Here is a 20772-nt window from a genome sequence, read left to right as displayed (position 1 = left end):
TTTTTGTAGATGACTTACCCCGCTGAGGAAGTTTCTTTTTATTCCTAGTTTGTCAAATGTTTTTATCATGAAAGTGTGTTTTGTCAAGTATTTTTCTTCTTCAATTGAGATAATTATGTGTCTTTTATTTCATTGATATAGTATGTTACACTAATTGATTTTCATGTTAAACCAACCTTTATTCCTGGAATAAATCTTACTGGATCATGATATATAATTCTTTTGTTGCCAGATTGGGTTGCTAGTATTTTGTTGAGCATTTTTGAGTCTATATTTGAATTTTCTATTTCTTAAGTTGGTCTCAGTAGTTTGTGTCTTTCTAGCAATTTGTTCACTTCATCTAGGTTATCTAATCTTTTGCCATATAATTGTTCATAGTGTTCTCCAATAATACTTTTATTTATGTAAGACTGGTAGTGATGTCTCCTCTTTATTATATTCACCTTTAAATATCATTTTCTTCTAAATTCTGAGAAAGTATCTTAACTTACAAAGAACTCACTGGCTTGGCATCCTTCAATACTCAATAAGCTATTCAGTCTTAATTAACTATATTTTAAAGTGTAGCATTACTTTTTCCATACATTTAGGTCATTTGGCTCTTAATCTTACTGTCCTAGTACAATATTCTGTGCAACTCTTCTAAATTTCTCACAATTAGATGATACCCTTCCTAGTGTCCTGAACATTATTTTAGCAGTTTGAAGAGGAGTTAAAATGAGAGCTGCAAATCCCTATTTGAGTAAAAAAAGTTATAGTTCACTTACAAAATAAATTATAATAAAATAAAACCTAACATTTAATAAAATAACATTTAATGAGCATTTACTACATACCAGGTACTGTGTAATGCACTCTATGTAAAATCTCATTATATCAACATAAACAACCTTTGAGTAAAGTTACATATCACAAAACCAAGGTTTAGAGAGATTAAGTAACATACTGAATATCATATAGCTAATGATTATGGAACAAAAATTTGAATCCAGTTTTGTCTGACTGTAGAGCTGACATTCTTAACCAGTGTTTGACAAATTTTTTTAAAAGGGCCAGATAGGAAATACTTTAGTCTTGTGGTTCACGTCTTCATTGTAATGACTCAACTCTGCTGTTGAACCGAGAAAGCAGCCTTAACAAGATGTAAATGAATGGGCATGGTAGTGTTACAATAAAACTTTATTTATAAAACAAGGTAGTGTGACTGTAGGCCCTAGCTTGCAATCTCCTGCAATTAACCAACATAACAGCTGCCCTAATTCTTCCTCAGAGCCTTTCCTGATTACCACATAGACCAATTTCTTCTGCTTCTGGCTTTCTACCATAGTAACTGCTGTAATATCATAGCCTTAAGTCATATATCCTTGTTGTAATGTAAATGTGTCTTCCAATGCCTTCTTTTATTAACTATATTGACAAAAGATTATGCCAAACAGTAATTTCATATATTTTGTTATATTCCGCTATAGCATTCAAACTCACACTGGAGATTGTTTGTAGAAGAGTTAAGAAATTTACATGTGACTGTAATCTGGAAAGCTTTATCCCAATAAAGCCATTCACCTAGGGTAACATGATAGAAATTAAAAATCAGGCAGTAAAAATGTTGATATTGAAATGCAAAGACAACTACAATTTTGCCAAGTCAGTATGTTTGATTACGAGAGTTTTATAGGCAAAAGTTAATGTACTTGTTTACATTTTCTCAATTTCAATTTTCTTCTCAGACTTTCCTACCTCAAGGAATCATAATTCACCAAAACCGTGAGTATCAAAGTGTCGCTGTATGAATGAGTCATAATTTAGGTAATAATCACTCTATAGATGTTCATATTTTTCACGTTTTTGAAATGGATAATAACACCATTTTCTAGGGTAACAAATTTTTAGAGTAGGCTCTCCTCTAGGGAATAATGGCTTATTTTGCTTTTTCACACAGCTAAGAAAATCTTCATAAAAGAAATCCTAATACTCAATTTTTCTTTTATTTGCATTATACCCATATTTTTTAATGCAGTCTATATGGAGAGATTACTGAATATTTTTAGATTTAAAGAAGATTTATTATAGAACCATCAAGTTTTACAGAAAGTGTTTATAATGCAAAGTACAGGAAAAATATTAGATGCAATATTAGCTAGAGGGCCTTTTAACTGGAGATACCATCAGTTTCTGAGGAATGCCTTTGCTCAGGGACTTAAAATTTGGAAGTCACTGAAGTGAACACTTTGTGTGGGAAGGTTACAGTTGCTAAACTTCTACACACACACACACACACACACACACACACAAAACAGCACAAAATTGCTAAGAATGAGAAGAAATAAAATTTAAAATAAACATGTTTTAGTCATCAGACTATGGCTGAAACTATTGACAGTTACCCAAAAGTCATTCTCAAACCTTTGTTCCCCTGCTCCATCTACCACAGAAGCCAAAAGTCTTTGATATCTTCACTTCCATTAAAACTAGGACAGCCATATGACATGAGCCAGTTAGTGCACAGTGGACATTTGCTGGGGATCTTTGGGAAAGCTTTTATTTCCTGATTAAAAGAGAAAGACTCAACAGGAACAACTGTTTCTCATTCTTCCTTCTTTGAATGAGAGTGTGATATGTGGATCAACAGAGGCATCTGTCTTACAGCAAGCACAAGAGAAATCACAAGGACAAAACCCTGAAAACATCGAGCTTGTAAACAAAAAGCAAACAACTACTCTCCTCAGACTTCTTGTTCTGGAAAAATAAATCCCTATTGTTTTATCTCATTGTGCATAAAACTTGTAGCTGAAAGCGTTTCTAGTTGATCTGTACTTTACAATTATTTTTTAAATTGTTAATCACTTTTGGGCCACGCAATGTGAGGAAAAATTTGCTTTTAAGATAATCCTGGACAAGATTTCTTTCTCTCCCTTTCAAAATGTTCCATTTTATATTACTAATTATTAATTAAATCTGCTATTATATTAACAAATAGCTATTATTTACACCTTTAAAGTTACTGGCATTTTTAATTTTTATTCCTTATTTATTTTTTTTAAATTTTAAGGCTTTTTCTTCTTATCTAGATAACTAGTTATTTGCATTTTTAAAAGAACATATCAGAAACTTTGAAATACAAAAACAAACTTTGTTGCCTTAGATTTAGTTAATATACCTTGTGCTCAAAATCTCATATTTTTTAAAAAAGTTTCCTAATTTACCAAAGCCAAAAATTATTCTATGACATTATTGGTATTATATAATTTCATCTGGTATTGTATGTCAAAGGACAGACGATATAAGATACTATTTAACCTGCCATAGACATCGAATAAAGGATTTAACATCCGTAAGCAATTTAGGAGACTAGGTACAGCTTTCTTAACTGGAAGGCTGAATATATCTCAAAAACACTAATTGCTTCAATGATTCTAAATTGCTTCGTGAAGTACACAACAATTAAATGCTCCAATAACTGATTTAATTCAAGTAAAGGCAAAAATTATACATCACAATGTGGTATCTCTAGCATACTACTAACAGGTATAAAAACAAAATTAGCTAGCTCTTCAAGTTAGATCTGGTTAAAAGACCTCAAAGCAACAAAATTTAGGTTATCAAGAAAATGACAGAAGCAATCCAATGTGGGTAGAATATCAGAAATGTTTTAGTGGGCTCTTTGGGGTCTGTTCAAGAAAAGCCAAGATGCTAGGAGTGGACTACAAGTTGATAGGTACTCATTGAATTGCCTGGCTGTGCTATAGAAATCACTGTGTGACATTTGAGCTACTCTTACTGGGAACCCTGGTGCGAGATATACCTGGGAAAAACAATATAGTTTAACAAAATAAGGTTATTAAATGAAAAACATTTCATCTGTTTTCCTTCCCACATTAAGTAAGAGCTGTGAGGAGCTCAGAAGTCTCCTTTCCTAGGCAGAACCAGAAGGGGGCCTCGAAGCAGTGGCTGAAACTGAAGGTACCCTGTAAACTTCCGCCACCAAGCTATACATAGAAGGCCAACACTAAGCACTGTCAATGCCAAGTCTCAAAACTCATTCGTTCCCCATGATGGCTCAGAGATGACATATACCTGTATAATTCAGGTACAATATAAGCTTTACTAAGGTCTCTCAATGCAGCCTTTTCACTGAAAATGGAACATTTACGACCAGTTAAACTTTAGTTAAGGCCTCATATTACATTCATCTATTTATTTTTCTCTATTTGTTAAGAAAAAAAGTAATGGAAATCATGTGTAGGGGAGGGGAGGTATTACATAAAAGCACATCTTTAAATCAGCAGAGTTCTGGAGGCAAGGAGAGAAAAGGACCACACAAACCCCAAATAGCATCTAATGAATAAATTCATGCCTGAAGCATGCGCCCATGCACGCACGCATGCACACACGCGCGCACACACACACACACACACACACACACGCAAGGTTGCAGTTAATAACAAAATTTGTTCTACTCATTTAGAAATCCAACAAAAGATAGCAATATTTATATTTGGCTGTAATATAAGCAACGGTTGTTGGCAGAGGGCTGAATTTGGTACTAACACAGATGTCTAAGAAAAATTCATTTTCCTAGTTGTTATTTGTTTGCAAAATGATGTTTCATTATAGATTGCTAAATAGTTATCCAAATTGTTACTACTTACCAAGTATGAACTATGTAAAAGGATTCTCAAAATGAATACAAAGGTCAATGAAACTCAGACTTGGCTCTAAAGATACCAAGTATCTGGTGAGAAAGAATAGTATGAACTAAGTTTACTCTACACAAGGCACAGTGCTAATCATTAAATAATATCAGCAAGGCATGGTGGTTCACACCTGTAATCCCAATTCTTTGGGAGACCAAGGTGAGAGAACTGTTTGAGGTCAGGAGTTTGAGACCAACCTGGGCAACACAGTGAGACCCTCATCTCCATAAAAAGTTAAAATTAGCTGAGCATGGTGGTTCTTGCCTGTGGTCTTAGCTACTGGAGAGTCTGAGGTGTGAGGAGTGCTTGAGCCCAGGAGTTCAAGGTTACAGTGAACTATGATCAGGTCACTGCACTCCAGCCTGGGCGACAGAGTCAGACCCTGTCTCAAAAAAAAAAAAAAAAAAAAAAGAAAAAAATAAAAAAAAAAGAAAAGAAAAAGGCAGGTTAATTATCAGTTCTAAGCAAGCCAATTTATATCACTCAACATGAAGGTAAAAGTAAACAGAAGATAGTTAAATATGTGCTATAATTAATTTTACTACTAAAAAACTATATACAATTAACTAGAATTGTATAGGTCTTATCATAATGAAGTAAAAATTATATTAGATTCTTAGAATTCTAACACCAGATTAATTTGTTTCTATAAGGTCAAATGCAAAAAACAATTAATGACCAACTCCACACATGCTTAAACAAAATCAGTCTACTTTTTTTTTTTTTTTTGGAAGAAATAATTAGAAAAACAGAAGAGCAAATTCAGTTTTTATACAATGAAATACGGTTTCTACAGATAAGCTTCAACGAAGGTATAACTCCAGGGCCTCGAGGTTAAATGGTGGTTGAGCCCTAGGTTTTCCTGTCTGTGAAATTCAGACCTTAAGTGTCACCAGTTGGAGACTCCTTTACCGTCACCTATATATTCTATCTCTGAGATGAATTTGGAAATGCTGGCACTCAAATCTGTAATGTATTTGCAGTGCACACAGTGTGAATCCAATTGTGCTCAATCAACACTTTTGCAAAGGCAAACTAGCATAAAGACATTCTCAGAAGGACTAATGTATAAGCAATCATTCTGTGAGGTCAGTTGACTCTGTCTGTCAAAGCGCAAATTGTCTCAATGTGTGTATTATAGAAGTATTGTCCAATGTCCAATGGTTCTAATTCAGTAACTGGTTACTCAATTTCTTTATGCTGAATATGACATAAAGTGATCAGGACTAACAGGAGATAGAAAAGAAGTATATGGTCTCTAAGAGTTAATAATGTAGTTACTTAAAACACACCTTCCAAATTTTAAAGACTAAATTCTTAGAGGTAAGATTAAAAAAAAAAAAAAGAAACAACAAAAAAATCTCTCCCTTATTTGTGTATGTTAATTCTGATCCCAAAAGCAGTGTTTAACCTTTGGAATTTGCTTAATTAAATAAATGGGCTCTTGCTCATCTTACTGTCTGGTTCAAGTACCTTTATTATTTTAAAGGGGCAAAACATCAGTTTAGGTATTTACTTTTTGATATTTTGTCCAAATAATGTTTCACTTAGAAGTGAGTGTATACAGGTAGGATTTTTATGCTTTAATAACCTATGAATATTCAAAATCTAATGAATACCAGTTTGATTCCAGTTAAAATGGCAATTGACTGGAATCAGACTGGTATTCATTAGATTTTGAATATTTATGGGTTATAAAAGCATAAAAAAGGAAGGTTAATCATCCAAAATTTATTCCAGTAAAAATTGCCATTTTAACTGGAATCAGACTGGTATTCATTAGGTTTTGAATATTCAATTTTACTTAGAAAAGTAATGTATCCCAGTATGAATACAGGCCTCTACAAATTAATGACTGGGGGAGAAAAGGCCATGGAATCATGGATTATAGGTATTTAACAAAAAATATAAAATCTTTTTTCTCTTTTGCTAAAGGTGTGTTTCTCAAGTAGTTTTCTTTGTATCTATTCCCCTGTATCCTTCTTTACCAAAACCATTTGATCTTGAACCTTTAAGTCTTGCTCTTTTGTGCTGCATGCACCAGTGAATCTTCCTGTTAAAGAGAAATCCATACTAATTTATTTTTACCCAAAAGGCTTAGAATCAGAACTCTAAAGACCAAAGGATATCATAATTTGAAATTAACCAAGGTTTTTGGCTAAAGAACAATCATCCCCAGAGCAATTTCCATTCAAGAGAGACATTCTGCACTCTGTTGCTTTTCCTTTCTCATCATACATATTCACTGACAGCCATACACAAATAGTAAAATTAAAGAGCAAAATAAGTAATATGCTTATAACATAGATAGCATTTTACACAGAATTATGAACTGCCATACAACGAACGAACGTATTCAACACCAATCAAGAAAAATCTTCAGATTACCTGAGATTGAATGTGAATATTAACTAACATGAATCACGAGTTCAAGGTAAAAAATAAATGCCATATATTGCAATGATATTCTCTCATATAAAAACATGGTCTTTTTTTCAAATGATATTGAAACCCAATGTCTTTTACTGACACAGTAAAAAGGATCCAAATCTTGGAAATAGGTGAAAAAATCAGTACTTTAATACCACAAACTCATTCATTCCTAATCAGATTCTATCCTTTACCATGCCTCAGAGCAGAAGACCTATAAAGAGCTGAGATTCAAAGTATATCTTAATTTCAACTGTTTAGATATTTATCTTCTATCCATTTGCTTGCTTATTAACTGTTTCCCAATAAAACTCTTTCAAATGGATCTTTTAATCAAGGCTCGGAAAGAATTTCATTGCTAGTATTATAATTATTACATGGGGGAAATAACCCAGCGACAGCAATTATTCAGCTTTACAAAATGAATTAGTAGTAGGGTCTGAGAAAGAATCTAAGACTGATTCAAGACAATCACTTAATCACAAATAACAAGGGTGAACACAATCTTTTCCATGTGTCACCCTAATACCCACTTTTTTTTTTACCCCCAAAATCATTTTCACAGGGCCATATCAGCTATGTGAATTAATAGATTCTCCAGTGCTGTAGCAAAGATAAAACCTGATCCTTATAGTGGTTAAGTTTAGCAGCTACTGTTGCTTTTTCTTTCTTCTAAGCTCTTTGCTGTTTTTGATACTTAGCTGATCTGCTTAGGGATAATCAAAAAGCAGCTGTTTTTCTAAGATCTATCTGTCTATATATTTCTATGGTATGTGAGAGTGTGAGAGGGAAGAGTATACACACTGATAAGTCACTTAGGCTTATCGGTAGTAGCACTCAGTAGGACTGAACTTTAATCTGGGAAGAGAATTCATTTGAGCCATTTCTTTTCGAAAAGAAATTTGGGATGCATTACAAAAATAAAATTTAAAATCCCGAGAACTCAGGAAAGCATAGAAATAGGAGAAAACAAGACAATTACTCCATTTTATTGACCCTGGTTATTAAAAAAAAAATAGATTAAAGTATTGAGACAGACTCTGAAATATGCAACTGTCACAATGAAAGCATTTCAGGGCAAAATTTGCTGCAATATGCTACTATGATTAAAAGCCATGTAATCTGGGAACCTCTGTAACAAAATGAAAAGGAACTAGGAAAATAGCTTCTTACTACTTCTCTAAAAATAAAAGGCTGTAATTTTGTCATAATTACATAAAGGTAGGTGAGACTTTCATCTTTACCCAGCATTACAACGTATTTCCATCCATACGTATTACAATTACGTTGCTTTGAATACACATATAGTTTAATACCGAGAATAAACTATTATTTTACGACACTACATGTGTTTTAAATCTGAACCCAGTATCATAACACGTATTAAGGGTAGTCCTTCAGCACATACTCTCTATCCAGAGAAAAGATTCCCACACAGCTTTCCATGTACTCTTGTTTTTAAAATGTACACATATTATCGGACACAAATGAGAGACTAAGGAGCAGCAGTGAGGTACACCATATGTTTCCATTGTAGGCTGAATCCAGGTCTTTGTTCCAATATTCCAGAGCCACTGGGAAGAAAGCTGACTATCCACTCATTAAAATTCATTTTTACATTATTGCTGGCAAAAGTTATACTTTTGATAGATTAAGTCAGAGCCCATCCTATCCTGACTATTCCTGCCTGCATTTGCTTCTTTAATACGGATTTCTTGCAATTCTAGGAAACTGCAAAATAACCACCCTGGATAACAGGTCGGTAGCAGGACAATCTGATAAACCAACGTAAAGGGTAGACACTGAAGAAGAACGCAAAGTTATTTTCCTAGTGAAATAGTTCAGAAGTCATTCTATATCAATAGCAAAATTTTTGCTTTTTATAGGCTACGCACCTATAACATCCACCAGATAACATCCACCTCGTCCTCAATTAGCAGGATTTTTCTCAATCTTCAGATCTCCCAGAACAGTTTTACTGCTGCAACTCAAACCAAAAACACTAACCACGCCCTTTATACCCAGAGTCAAGCTTCCTTTTGCTTTTTTGCCCTTAAAGTCCAAAAACGTAAATCTTTCACCCGAGAGGTTTTGCACCGGTTTCCTAACCCAAGGCGGACTCTTTTAGCTGTGTCTTGATGTAATTCCTATTGGAAGACGTTTTCTCCAGGGCAGTGCAGACGCCCCGAAGAAGGACCCACGCTTACCTCCCACACACCTGCAACCCCTGACGGGATGCTGGAGCTGGTGCTCGGAGGACTGTGCTCCGCTCCGCTCTCGTTCCTGCTTTCGTCTCTCCCGGGAAACTACAGTCCAGACTGCGCCTCTGGCTTCTACAGAGACCCAAGCTCCTCCTCTCCCTCCTCTAGTTGGCGAATTTGGCAGCTGTTGCTCCTCCCCCTGCTGTTTCTGCAGCTGCCCGGGCCGGAGGCAGCGGAAAGCAGCTGCCCTGGTACCTTCCCGCTCCCTACACTTCTGCAGCTGCTCTGCCACTTCCCCTCCCCTGGGGGTCCCTCTCCCCTCCTCTGTGGCTCACACCTGGAGCGGCCTCCTGCCCCACCCAGGCGTCTCTGCTGGCAGCCCCGGCTCAGCCTATCCTTCCCCGACTTGTGTGTCTGGTTGCCCGGTGTGCCTGGGGCTTAGCTGCTCTCAGGGAAGCTGCCCCTCTGCCCAGTGCAAGTCCCCACACCAAGCCCTCCCTTCACCTGGGCGATTTCCCCAAGGCTTCCTCTCTACCCGCACAGCATACTCAGCCCGACAACCCCAAGATCCCCACCACGGGCCCCTCACCCCCTTCCTTCCTCTGCTCTGTCAGCCCGCCCCCTCAATGGGTGAGGCGCCTGCGGGGCCTACCCCGCACCCTGATTGGCGCAGGTGAGGGCTTGCCCCGCCCTTCCTCTCCTTTCCGTGCACCATCTCTCTTCATCTCACCTCCTCCCGCAAAGGCAGGGAACTCTCCTACTATTGGCTAGAAGTGTCCCCACCCATCGCCTCAGGATCCCCCGCACGGCCTGCCGGGAAGTATAGTCTTCCGAGTGCAGGAATTGCGGACAACGCCGGCGAGCGGGACTACGAGTCCCCATAGGCCTCTGCGCGACTCCGGCTGGGCAGGATTCCGGACAACGCCTGGTTCCTCTCGGGTCCTTCCGGCGTCGCCGGAGTGAATTGATCCGGGAGTTGAAGAGGGCTGCAAGGTGGGAAGTGAAGTCAGTGCCTCAGTTGCTGGTAAGGTGTAGCTGTTCTGTCCCAGTCCCCGTAGCTCTGCACCGAGCAGAAGAGGTCTAGGGTCACGCAGGGGCCACGGCTGAGGCATTCGGGCTTGGTTCTGGCAGGCGGAGCGGACGGGGCTGAGAGCGGGGCCCTACGGGCGTAAGCGAGGTTACCCTACGCGAGTGGCGTAAAGCGGGTTTGTAAATGCCCCCTGCCGGCTTGGGCCCGAACGCCTCCAGGAAGTCTCCTCTAGGCGGGGGCGGGAGGGGAAGGGCGAGGTTGGCCCCTGGTGCCCTGGGAGTGGGGAGAGGGCGGATGTGCCTGGGGTGGGGTCCTTTGAAGGTGTGGCTTCGGACCGAGAGGTGAGGTTGCTGTTTTCCCCCTGCTTTGTAAGTAAGAGAAAGGGAGGAGGAAGGAAAGGGTGCTTGGGAGTCGGCTCTTGGGGGTGACTCGGGTTATGCCCTTTGAGGGAAGAGGAGCACTGGAAGAAGGAAGAGACAAATGTTGGGGTCTACGGATTCAGTTCCAGTTTAATGATGTGGCCCTCTAAGGAGATAATTTTGCCTTAAACAGAAAGGCTTGACCCTCTTAGGTGTCATACCTAAGGTATGTTTTTACTCCTTTACTGCTTTCAGAGCGCTTTCATTTTGGGATGCTGATGAGGAAACCGAGGGATTATATGACGTGCCCAAGGTCACACACGTAGGGATAGACTTTCTGAATCTAGTCCGGTTCGAGTCCAGCTTCTAGAGTAGGGACGTTGGTTGTGCTTTTTGAAAGGGGTGGAGGAAGTTGCAAAGTAAATGTATTTTATATAGTACATCTAAGAAGCCATTGTGAGATAAAAAGTTTCTTGAACTGGAGTGAAATTCCTCAATAAAGGAAAGAACCTTTTGGAAAAAAAAAAAAATGGCCAGTTTCAACTTTCACAGATTTTCCCCCCTTTTTTAGGGGTGTATTAAATGATAGACTCTACTCTCACTGTTCATTTTTAAGGGTAGATAATAGGATGGGAGAACAACAGTTAAACAATATATCTTATCCTTAGAAGAATATTCTTTTTCTACCTTAGGACTGTTTTTACTCTTATTTTGTAAAACTGATAATAGTGGAATTTGAATTCTTTCACAAAACTTTACACTTTTTTCAAATAATGTAGCGTTAGGAGAGTTTAGTGTGCCCATTACTAGAAAAGAAGGTACTTTGCATTTCTTGGAGGTAACATCGTCTTTTCTGAGATTTTACTTTTCCCCCATTTTCTTGACTCTAGGCTGTATTTGTGTGTGTGTCTGCAAATAATAAAATCGGGCTCTTGCATATTTTTATTTTTCTTAGCATCAACTGTGACTTTCAATTCATTCTTATTTTACATTAAGGAATGAAAAAACACTACACTTATAGTTCATATCTTGCAGAAAGTCGTGCCTTTATGCAAGTCTTATCCTCTGTAATTATTATGACCAGTTATAACTCATGACTATTATTATTGGATAAGTTTTTAATAGAATTGTAAGAGTATGTTCATTGATGGCAGAGTTTATTTGTGATAACTTTATATCCATACAGGTTAGCCTGTAATAAATCATGGCTTACTCTTAACATGTAATAAATCATAGCTTACTGTTTTGTATGTAAGTTGATCATCAGACTGCTGAATTTTGAATGTACTCTGCAGTTACTATATTATCAACAATGTGCTTCACTTTTTAATGCAAAAACATTTTTTCAGAACAGAGGTATTATCTTCCCTGATGGTTGAAATTAAGGTGGTCTGGAAATTAATACGATTTTTAAAATAGAAAAAGTATGATACTATAGAATGAAGTAAAATCAGGAATAATGTACCATGAGTAATGTAGTACACAGACAAGGAAGACCCAATTAAACAAATGGAAAATTATGTGGTGATAACTGACTTTGTGCTGGATTAAGAAGGGTGCGGTGGTGTAAGTAGATCATAAACTGAACATGAGTCAGTGATGGCAAAGCAAGAATATTAATCTGTTTTCTAGATGACAATGTAGGTATTTGCCTTTTGTTGAAGGAGGTATGAAATAAGTTCTAACCTTTGGCATGTAACTCTGTCATTACGGAAAGAGCTTTTGAACTATGAGGAAATTTTGGAAATTAGTTAATATAATGCATTTGTTCAGCGTGTTTTAGATTTTGTTCTTGGTTCATTTCTGCCACTACTCTTTATCTCTGAGGCCAATTATGTTTTTGATATTTCTTCTATTGGGATGGTGGATTAATGTTTGTATTGTTGTTATCATCTTTCAGTCACATGCTGCAGTATTGTCACTTTAGATCTCTGCACGTTGGATAATTAAGAGTTCACAGAGTTATGTGTACACGTGTAGTTTGCAGCTCACCAGTGTCTGCATTTCTTCTCATTTTGAACTTTGCAGGAGCCTTATGTCAGCTTTTGGACATTGTTTCTTAGAGGACTTGGGATGTCTTTCGTGTATGATACATCTGACTCTCTCTCTTAAGGATGTAAGGTCTGTAAGAATAGGGGCTGTTTATTATTGTAGTCTCAGTAGGTAAGATAATATTTACAAAGAGAATGAAGAGGCTCAAGTTGGTTAAGTGACTTGTAACTGGTGGTAGTAAGACAAAATCGAGATCTTCTGACTACAGATCTTTAATATTTTAGAGTAAAGACTTAGTTCCCTTAGATTATTTAAATGAGAAGACAATGTGACTTAAATATTCAAGTACTATTACCTTCTTACTCTGTTTAACACTAAAAATTTATCTCTTCTCCTATCCAGCTCTCTGTCCTTATCTCCAGCCTTTCTCATTTACCATGCCTTTCAGTTACTACATACATAAGCTGCTTCCTGACTTGGTGGCCTTTACATATTCCGTCTCACTCCTTGGACTGTTCCCCTCACACCTACCTAAATGTGGCCACCTGGTAGTCAGTTTTCACGTCTCAATTTAAATATCGTTCCTCAGGGGAGCTTTGCCCGCTTTCCCAGAATCAGAATAGGTTTCCGCCATGTATTCACCGTACTGTGTACTCCTGTGTGGCATCATCATAATAGAAACTTAATTATTTCTGTATTTATTTGACAAATACTGTCTCCTCACTGGACTATAAGCTCCCTGAGCAGGGCCCTCTCATTTGTCATGTTTTACCCCACTGCTTACGTAGTACCTGGCACATTGTAAGGGTTCAGTAAATATTTGCTGAATGAATGAAGGAGTGTATTCATGCACAATGCTTCCAGCACTTCTCTGGGGATAGAAATAGAGAAATGAATAAAGCGGATACGCTTTCTGGATTGAAGTATATAAGAACTTTCAAATGAGCCATAATGCTTAGGCAATTTAGGTTATATGCAAAGGAGTCATTGACAGAATTTTAATATAAATTGTAGAAAAATGTTTGTTCTTTTTGGAGGTGTGTGAAATCAGGATTAATTTTCTAAGTGGAAATGATAAAAGAATCACTTTCATTTACAGCAAAATTGCTATGTAACACGGCATTTTAGAGACTTAACCACTGTCCTGCTTTTTGCAAGCGATATTCATTATAACAAAATATAGACTTGGAAGAAACTTCTAATGGACTCTTCTTCTCTATTGTTATCTTGTGTTGCCCTAAAAACCTTTATTTCTTCTAGGTAGTAGTAGTAATACTGTTTTATAGCAGAAGACATCAAGAAAATAAGTAAATTTACTTATTAAACTAAAAAAAGTTTAATTGAATTGCTAGAGTTTCCAGAATGTTGGTATTGGAACCATGGTTAGAATCCGGATCTGTCTGCATATTCTAAAATCCATAATTATTCCTTTTTCTTTGCTTTTTTGTTTTATTTCTTGCTTTTTAACCTTGCTATTTTCCTATGAATTATACCTTTAATATCACTTGATTTAGACAGGGTGGCTTTGTAAAATTGAGTAGTTTTTGTTTCAAAGGAACTTACATTTTGGGTTTCCTGAAAATTTTTCTAATACTTTTCTAATCTTATTTGCTTTATAGCTGGAGACTTAAGCATAAAAAGATAATTTTTAAAACGTGCAAACTGAATTTTAGGGATAAATTGTGTTAGGTTTTGGTCTTGAAAGCAAGTTCTGCAGTCATTTGTAGTACCACGGTATGGCATAGAGTAAGGTCAATAACCCTGAGTTTCTGTAGTCTTGTATGCCCTCATGGGTTCACCAGTTTACTCTTCCACAAGATCTTGTCAAAAAGAGATTGCTGATATTTGGCTTTAAAATTTGGTAATACTATCCATTTTATTATTAAAAACAAGTCTTTGCTAAATCCTAAACTTACTTTTTAAAAAGTCAGTGTTGATGTTACTTGAATCTTGGATAAAATTTTCATATTTACCTAGCGTAACCACTATGTGGAGGATAAAACTGAAGTACTGCTTTTTATGTGTTGTTGGACGATTAAGGTCATTATGATAGGTGTTACTAAGAATTTTAAGCCACTTACATGACAAGTAATTTTTTTCCATAATATAAACTGTAAAAGTGATTTAGAAGTTTAATGTCATTGTTATCTATGTTATTGCATTTGAAATATTATAGTAAGCTGCAGTGTTAGAGGGTTATTCTTTAGGGACACACACACAAACAATGCAGAAAATGAAAGCACATTTATTATAGCAATTAGAAATAATTTATGTGCTGAAAGGTAAACACTGTGGTTTGGTGGTTCATTTTTGTCTATATGAAGATGGAAATTTCAATTTTGTCATTTAAACTACAAAATTTAAATGTGTCTTAAGTGTATTATATTACACTTATTTTTCAAGCTCACTCTTACATTTTTGGTTATGTATAACCATTTTTAACATCACCCAAAAGTGATTTTATGCTATTCAGTTTCATTCTTTTACAGTTGATAGAATCAAGGTTGCCTATAGGGTTAAAAGAAAAAGAAAAGAATTTTATTAACAAGCTTATGAACTATTGGGTAACAGCAGTGGAACATGTTAAGTGGTAGTCACTAACATAGACTCAGGCCGGTCCCTTGGGAATAAGTTTACCAGAGGTTAGTCTAAATAATGATTTTTTTATTCGTTTACTTATTGAATGCATATTACCTGTGAAATTGCCTTAAACCTTCGTTGGAATGAACTGGAACCTAATATAATAGCTAGCATTTATTGAGTATTAAGTAACTAAGTGCCAGGTCTCATGCTAAGCATTTTACAGGATCTCTTATAATCCTTACGACAACCCTTTGAGGTAGAGGCACTATTATCTCCAATTTTTAAATGAGGAAACTAAAGTACAGAGAGGTTAAGGAACTTGCCTATGGTTGCAGGAAAAATTGCTTGGAATTAGGAGTTGAATCCAGGCTGGCTGACTCAAGAGACCATGTTTTTCATCATTATAGTAAAAATGATGTTAGTGATTGAACTCCATTGGAGAGAGAAATTAGCATTAAGAGTTGTAGTTACAGAGAAGTTATGTCTTAAATGCTAAGGTCAGTGTGGCAGGCAGAAATTACTTAATATTCAAACTTTAAAAAAAAACCTGTTAGGAAATACATGTTGTAGACTAACAACTTCAACACAGCCAGTTTTTTTCTAGCATTGGAGTAGATTTCTTTTGCGTACCAGGTGAAGTGTTTGACTTGTTATGCAGAGACCATATTGAAAAAAGAAATATGTATATTATAATACAAGAGTCACAATCAGTGTGGCAAGCTACTCTTTGTGAGAGCTCACTGTGGCTCTCAGTCTGGTGTGGGGAGTGGCAGTCCGTGTTTCTTATCTCTCTCATTCTGGGACTTTTGCATAGGGAATGGAATTATCACATACTCCAGTAGTTATTTTTAATAAAGTTATTTTTTTGTTTGTTTTCTTCAAACAAATGTTCACCATGTCTGTTGAACTTACATAGGGTAAGAGTATCATGTGAAGCAGGTGCGCTCCCTGGAGTGTTAATGCCAAGTGGCAGTGTGAGTGTGACATGTCACTGTATTTCTTTACTGTCTCTCTTTCCTGCAAGACTACATACCCTCAAGGGTATGTGCTGTTCAACTTTTCATCACCATATCTCCAACTAACACTGTTGCTGACTTAGACTGACTATGCAGAATACTGTGTTGGATACTAGGAAATAGAGAAATGGATACAACTTCTCTTTAGGGAGTTTATACTTTAGTAGATACAAGGGGAAAGGGTTGAAAGACCATTGTATGGACATTTAGTCTTTCTAATATAGTAAGTACTTCCATGTGCATCAGTTCATTTTATAATTTTAGGTTAGAGCTGATAGAAAAATAAATGATTGTTTCTCTAACTGCCATCTGGTCCCTGGCACAGAAATGGGTCTCCCTGTCTTATTCAGTCATTCTCTCTTACTTCAAGATAGACTGGAATTCAACTGAAATTGAAGTTATGGAATGACAAAACCCTAAGATGTTACACACCGGCTGCCTGCTCAGACTTATATAAGGTTACTACAACAGAAGCCAGTTGGGAATGTTAAATGAGTCAGACCTGGCCTCTAGACAGCAACTGCACCCTATACGAGTTTAGATTGTTGCTAGGCTTTTTTCCATTTAATTCCAAAGCATTTGGAATCCTTTTTTTTTTAATTGAGAACTGCACATCTTTCTCTATGTCTTTATCCATATTAAAATTGGCATTTATGCAGTACTGTCAAAATTTGAGAGATTTCCGAGGTTCTACCTTATTTTTGGTATGCTTCCTTAAAAAATAAATCACGCTTTCGCGAAGTGTAGGTTACAGGAGGAATAGTAAATGCAGTAAAAACAGATACTATCCTGGCCCTAATTTCTTCCTGTAAGCAATAGTGTTTGTGTTTGAGATCAATTGGGAGCTAAAGGTAAAGTTAAATGGCATCATCAAGATAGAACCTTGGCCTCATTAGCACCTAATGTTAAATAAGGTGGAGGCTATTTATTGTCTGGGGCTAATACTTTCTATCAACATTTGAGTGCCCTGTGGCAGTGTTTTTGGTGCAAAAAAATTGTGTAAAGTAATGAAAGTACCTGTTGCATGTTTTAGAGGATCTTAAGCCATTAGGAGTCATTAAGTTAAATTCTAGGTATCTAAGATTATAAGTGATACAAACAAGTAGCTCTGATCCAGGGTGGTACAGATTCCTTTAATTCCTTTAAGCAGAGAGGACATAAAAACACCCTGAGGAATTAAGTTTAGTTGAATTTCTAAGGGATTTTAAAGGAAAGCTTTAATTAACATCGTATTGGAGAAACTAAGACAAGGAATAATACTAATAAAAAGGAAAATAGACATGTACTTCAATTAAACACCAAACAACTATTCAGCTAGGCATTATTCATGAACCATTAGGTTGAGAACTTTATGGGCAAAAGATGAACATATTCAAGAAGACAGATTTGTTTCCTGTCTTCCAACAAGTGTTTTCATTTAAATTTTACTCAGATCAGAATTTACCAAAAATTTAGACATAGGAAAAAAAAAATGAGGATTGTCACAACTAAAGAGATGTATGTTTTTCCCCTTGAACAAGTTGCTTTGAAATGTCGTAGGAGCCAATTGTTACTATTTTGTTACTGTTTCCATTTCCCATCAGCTAATTCAGAGGTAATGAGCTCTTTGATTTTGTTGTCAACTTTTGATTATCTTGTACAGATTATAACCTTTTATGAATTATCTCAAGGGCTTTGATCACATCTTGATTTCAGTCTGCAACCCAGCCTGCTACCCAGCCTGCTTCTAGGCCATGGTTTCCTTTGTTATCTATGTACATTTAGAAAAAGTAATTTTAACATTGGCTTGGCAAAAAGTTTTAAAATGCACCTGATGGCCAAATTCTTTTATGTAAGCCAAAACTTAAGTTTATTTATGCATCCATTTTGGCAAATGGGAGATAAAAGATTTTGAAAATATGCTATGTAGGTGGCCTTTATGACATTGTGATATCTGTTTGACTCTCATTGTGTATGTTATGCAGGGGCAGGACTAGGGTGAGGCAAGAGATGTGCCTAGGGTACAAACTTTGAAGAAGCACTAACTCTCCAAGTCATGCAAATCAGAGCAAACTTTTGTGTTCTAGGCATCTGGTTTGCCTAACCCTAGTTGCAGTCGATTCCATGTCAGGTTCCTAGAATTTTGGCTAAAATATTAATAACAATATGAATAGAATGGTTATTGTGTGTTAGCCACTGTAGTGAGTATTTTATATGCATTTAGTACTCTTAATCTGGGGAAGTGAGTACTTCAGTATTTCTGTTTCTCACTAGTTTAGAAATAGAAATTTACAAAACTGAAATGATAGTATCCAGCTGAGCAAAAATTCAAACTGAGGTTTTTTTTTCTTCCAGTCTGAGCACTATCTCCTGCTGTATACTGTCTATCTATGTGTAGAAAAAGTTACTTCTTACCCATTTTATACATTTCTGTATTAAGAAACAGTACTCTGGCCAGGCACAGTGGCTCGTGCCTGTAATCCCAGCACTTTGGGAGGCTGAGGCGGGTGGATCACATGGTGAAACCCCCATCTCTACTAAAAATACAAAATAGCCAGGCGTGGTGGCAGGCGCCTATAATCCCAGCTACTTGGGAGGCTGAGGAAGGAGAATCACTTGAACCTGGGCGGAGGTACGCCACTTCACTCCAGCCTGGGCGACAGAGTGAAACTCTGTCTCAGAAAAAAAAAAAAAGATAAAAAAGAAACAGTACTGTACAAAATATGTAAGTGCATACACTTGACATGATGCAGTTAACTTTTAAGGAGAGTTGGAAGTCTCAGCAGCACCAAGTTGAAGATCCACAAGCTTGTGCTGCTAAGTACCCTAGAGTTGTCAGACATATTGAAGAAGAAACTAAAGGATAGAGAGGTGAAATGACTTGTTCAGAGACAAAGATAGTTTATAAATGACAGGACCAGAATTTGAGCCCGTGCTTTGAGACTTTAAATGCTTATGCTTTTTCCCTGTATCTTTCTGCACAAATTGTCCATTTAATATTTTTAAAGCATATATATATATACTATATATATATAAACAATACAATGGTAAAGTGCTATATACACTTACCATTAATAAGAGATTGCTTCTAGATGTCCCTAAGTGTAAAATTCTATAAGTACTAAGCTGACAGTAGTGTATGTTCAGGGAGGTTAGGTTCCACTTATCCTTATTAAGAAAACTGGAAATGGAAGACATTGAATTATAGAAGATGTAATTTGCAGGTCAAGGAGAGAGATGTGGGTATATCCTTAAGACATCAAGCTCATTTTACTCTAAGTAGGATCACTGACTTACCCTATTCCTCTGCCTCCCTTTTTCCTAGCTTTCTCCTCTAAATCTTGGTCTCTTGTTTGGAAGTGACTAACAGCATTTTGGCATGAGAAAGCCCTAAAAAGGTACGTAAACTGTGTCAGCAAATGTTAACCCCGCCCAGCTTTGTTAAATGGCCAGACTGCGATCTATACAGTCTTTGTATAAATCCATTTTCTCTAAAAGTTTGATGAGTGATTTTTTTTTTTTTTTTTGAGACAGAGTCTTGCTCTGTTGCCCAGGCTGGAGTGCAGTGGCACTATCTCGGCTCACTGCAACCTCTGCCTTCCAGGTCCAAGCAATTCCCTTGCCTCAGCCTCCTGAGTACCTGGGACTACAGAAGCCCACCACCGCGCCCGGCTAATTTATGTATTTTTAGTAGAGATGGGGTTTCTCCATATTAGCCAGGCTGGTCTTGAACAATCCTGACCTCAAGTGATCCACCTGCCTCGGCCTCCCAAAGTGCTGGGATTACAGGCATGAGCCACCGTGCCCAGATGATGAGTATAAATCTCTATGTTATATTATTGAGAGAAAGCAAGGAATTGTCAGTTAATTGAAACCCTGGGTTAACCAACTCTTGGGGAGGACCTCCTTAACTAGAATTTGTAAATAATTTTTAATGATATGATGCTTAAAGAAAAATTTGTCTTAAAAAAAATTCCTGTTAGATTACTTTGGAAAGTATAGCTGATAACAATAATGAAGTCTTATTATCACTGAATTTTGGTTCCAGTGATAATGTGGCTGGGTCCAGGCTTTGTTAATAGAATTAATTTGATTTTTGTGTGTGTTTTTATTTTGCTAGGCATGCTATTTGAAAAGTATTAGCAAGACTGATTCAATTTATAAATTGCCCATCTCAACTCATGAATTTGGTCATTCAGCAAACATTAAGTGTCTGTTATGTGCCTGCTATGCTGACTCTAATGTCTCTATTGGGAAGAAGAAACACACTTATAAATGGGAACATAAACATAGGATTCTGCTCACTGCTAGAATGAACACACTTCTCTTAACTGAATGTTCATGCACATTTTGTTGGAGATCCAGCGTACATCAATCAATCAATCTTTCCCTTTTTAGAGAGAGAAATTATAGGAATTATAAGAATTTAGGCCAAGAGGGCTAAGTACTGGATTTTACTAGAGGGAAAAACAAGACAAAAAGACCTGC

General features: G+C 36.8%; 2 protein-coding genes across 5 annotated transcripts in view; one reads left to right on the top strand and one right to left on the bottom strand.

Moving 5' to 3' along the window:
• Positions 1 to 9814, bottom strand: part of SERPINI1 (serpin family I member 1) — an 89863-nt gene extending 80049 nt beyond the window's left edge. The window contains exon 1 of one of the 2 annotated variants that reach the window (XM_032173957.2): positions 9020 to 9814. The gene's annotated coding sequence lies outside the window, so the exon portion shown is untranslated. The remainder of the gene's footprint in view (positions 1 to 9019) is intronic. The other variant, XM_032173956.3, reaches the window with a different exon arrangement.
• A 405-nt stretch (positions 9815 to 10219) lies between these two features.
• The window catches only part of PDCD10 (programmed cell death 10), a 51568-nt gene continuing 41015 nt past the window's right edge, over positions 10220 to 20772 (top strand). The window contains exons 1-2 of one of the 3 annotated variants that reach the window (XM_032173952.1): positions 10220 to 10349; positions 19610 to 19682. The gene's annotated coding sequence lies outside the window, so the exon portion shown is untranslated. Of the gene's footprint in view, positions 10350 to 10802; positions 10941 to 19609; positions 19683 to 20772 lie in introns of those variants that run through there. The other 2 variants (XM_032173955.2, XM_032173953.2) reach the window with 2 other exon arrangements.

The sequence above is a fragment of the Hylobates moloch genome, unplaced genomic scaffold (genome assembly GCF_009828535.3).
Source record: "Hylobates moloch isolate HMO894 unplaced genomic scaffold, HMol_V3 SCAFFOLD_13, whole genome shotgun sequence".
In the NCBI taxonomy this organism is placed as follows: domain Eukaryota; kingdom Metazoa; phylum Chordata; class Mammalia; order Primates; family Hylobatidae; genus Hylobates; species Hylobates moloch.
This window is presented reverse-complemented; position numbering and strand designations above follow the sequence as displayed.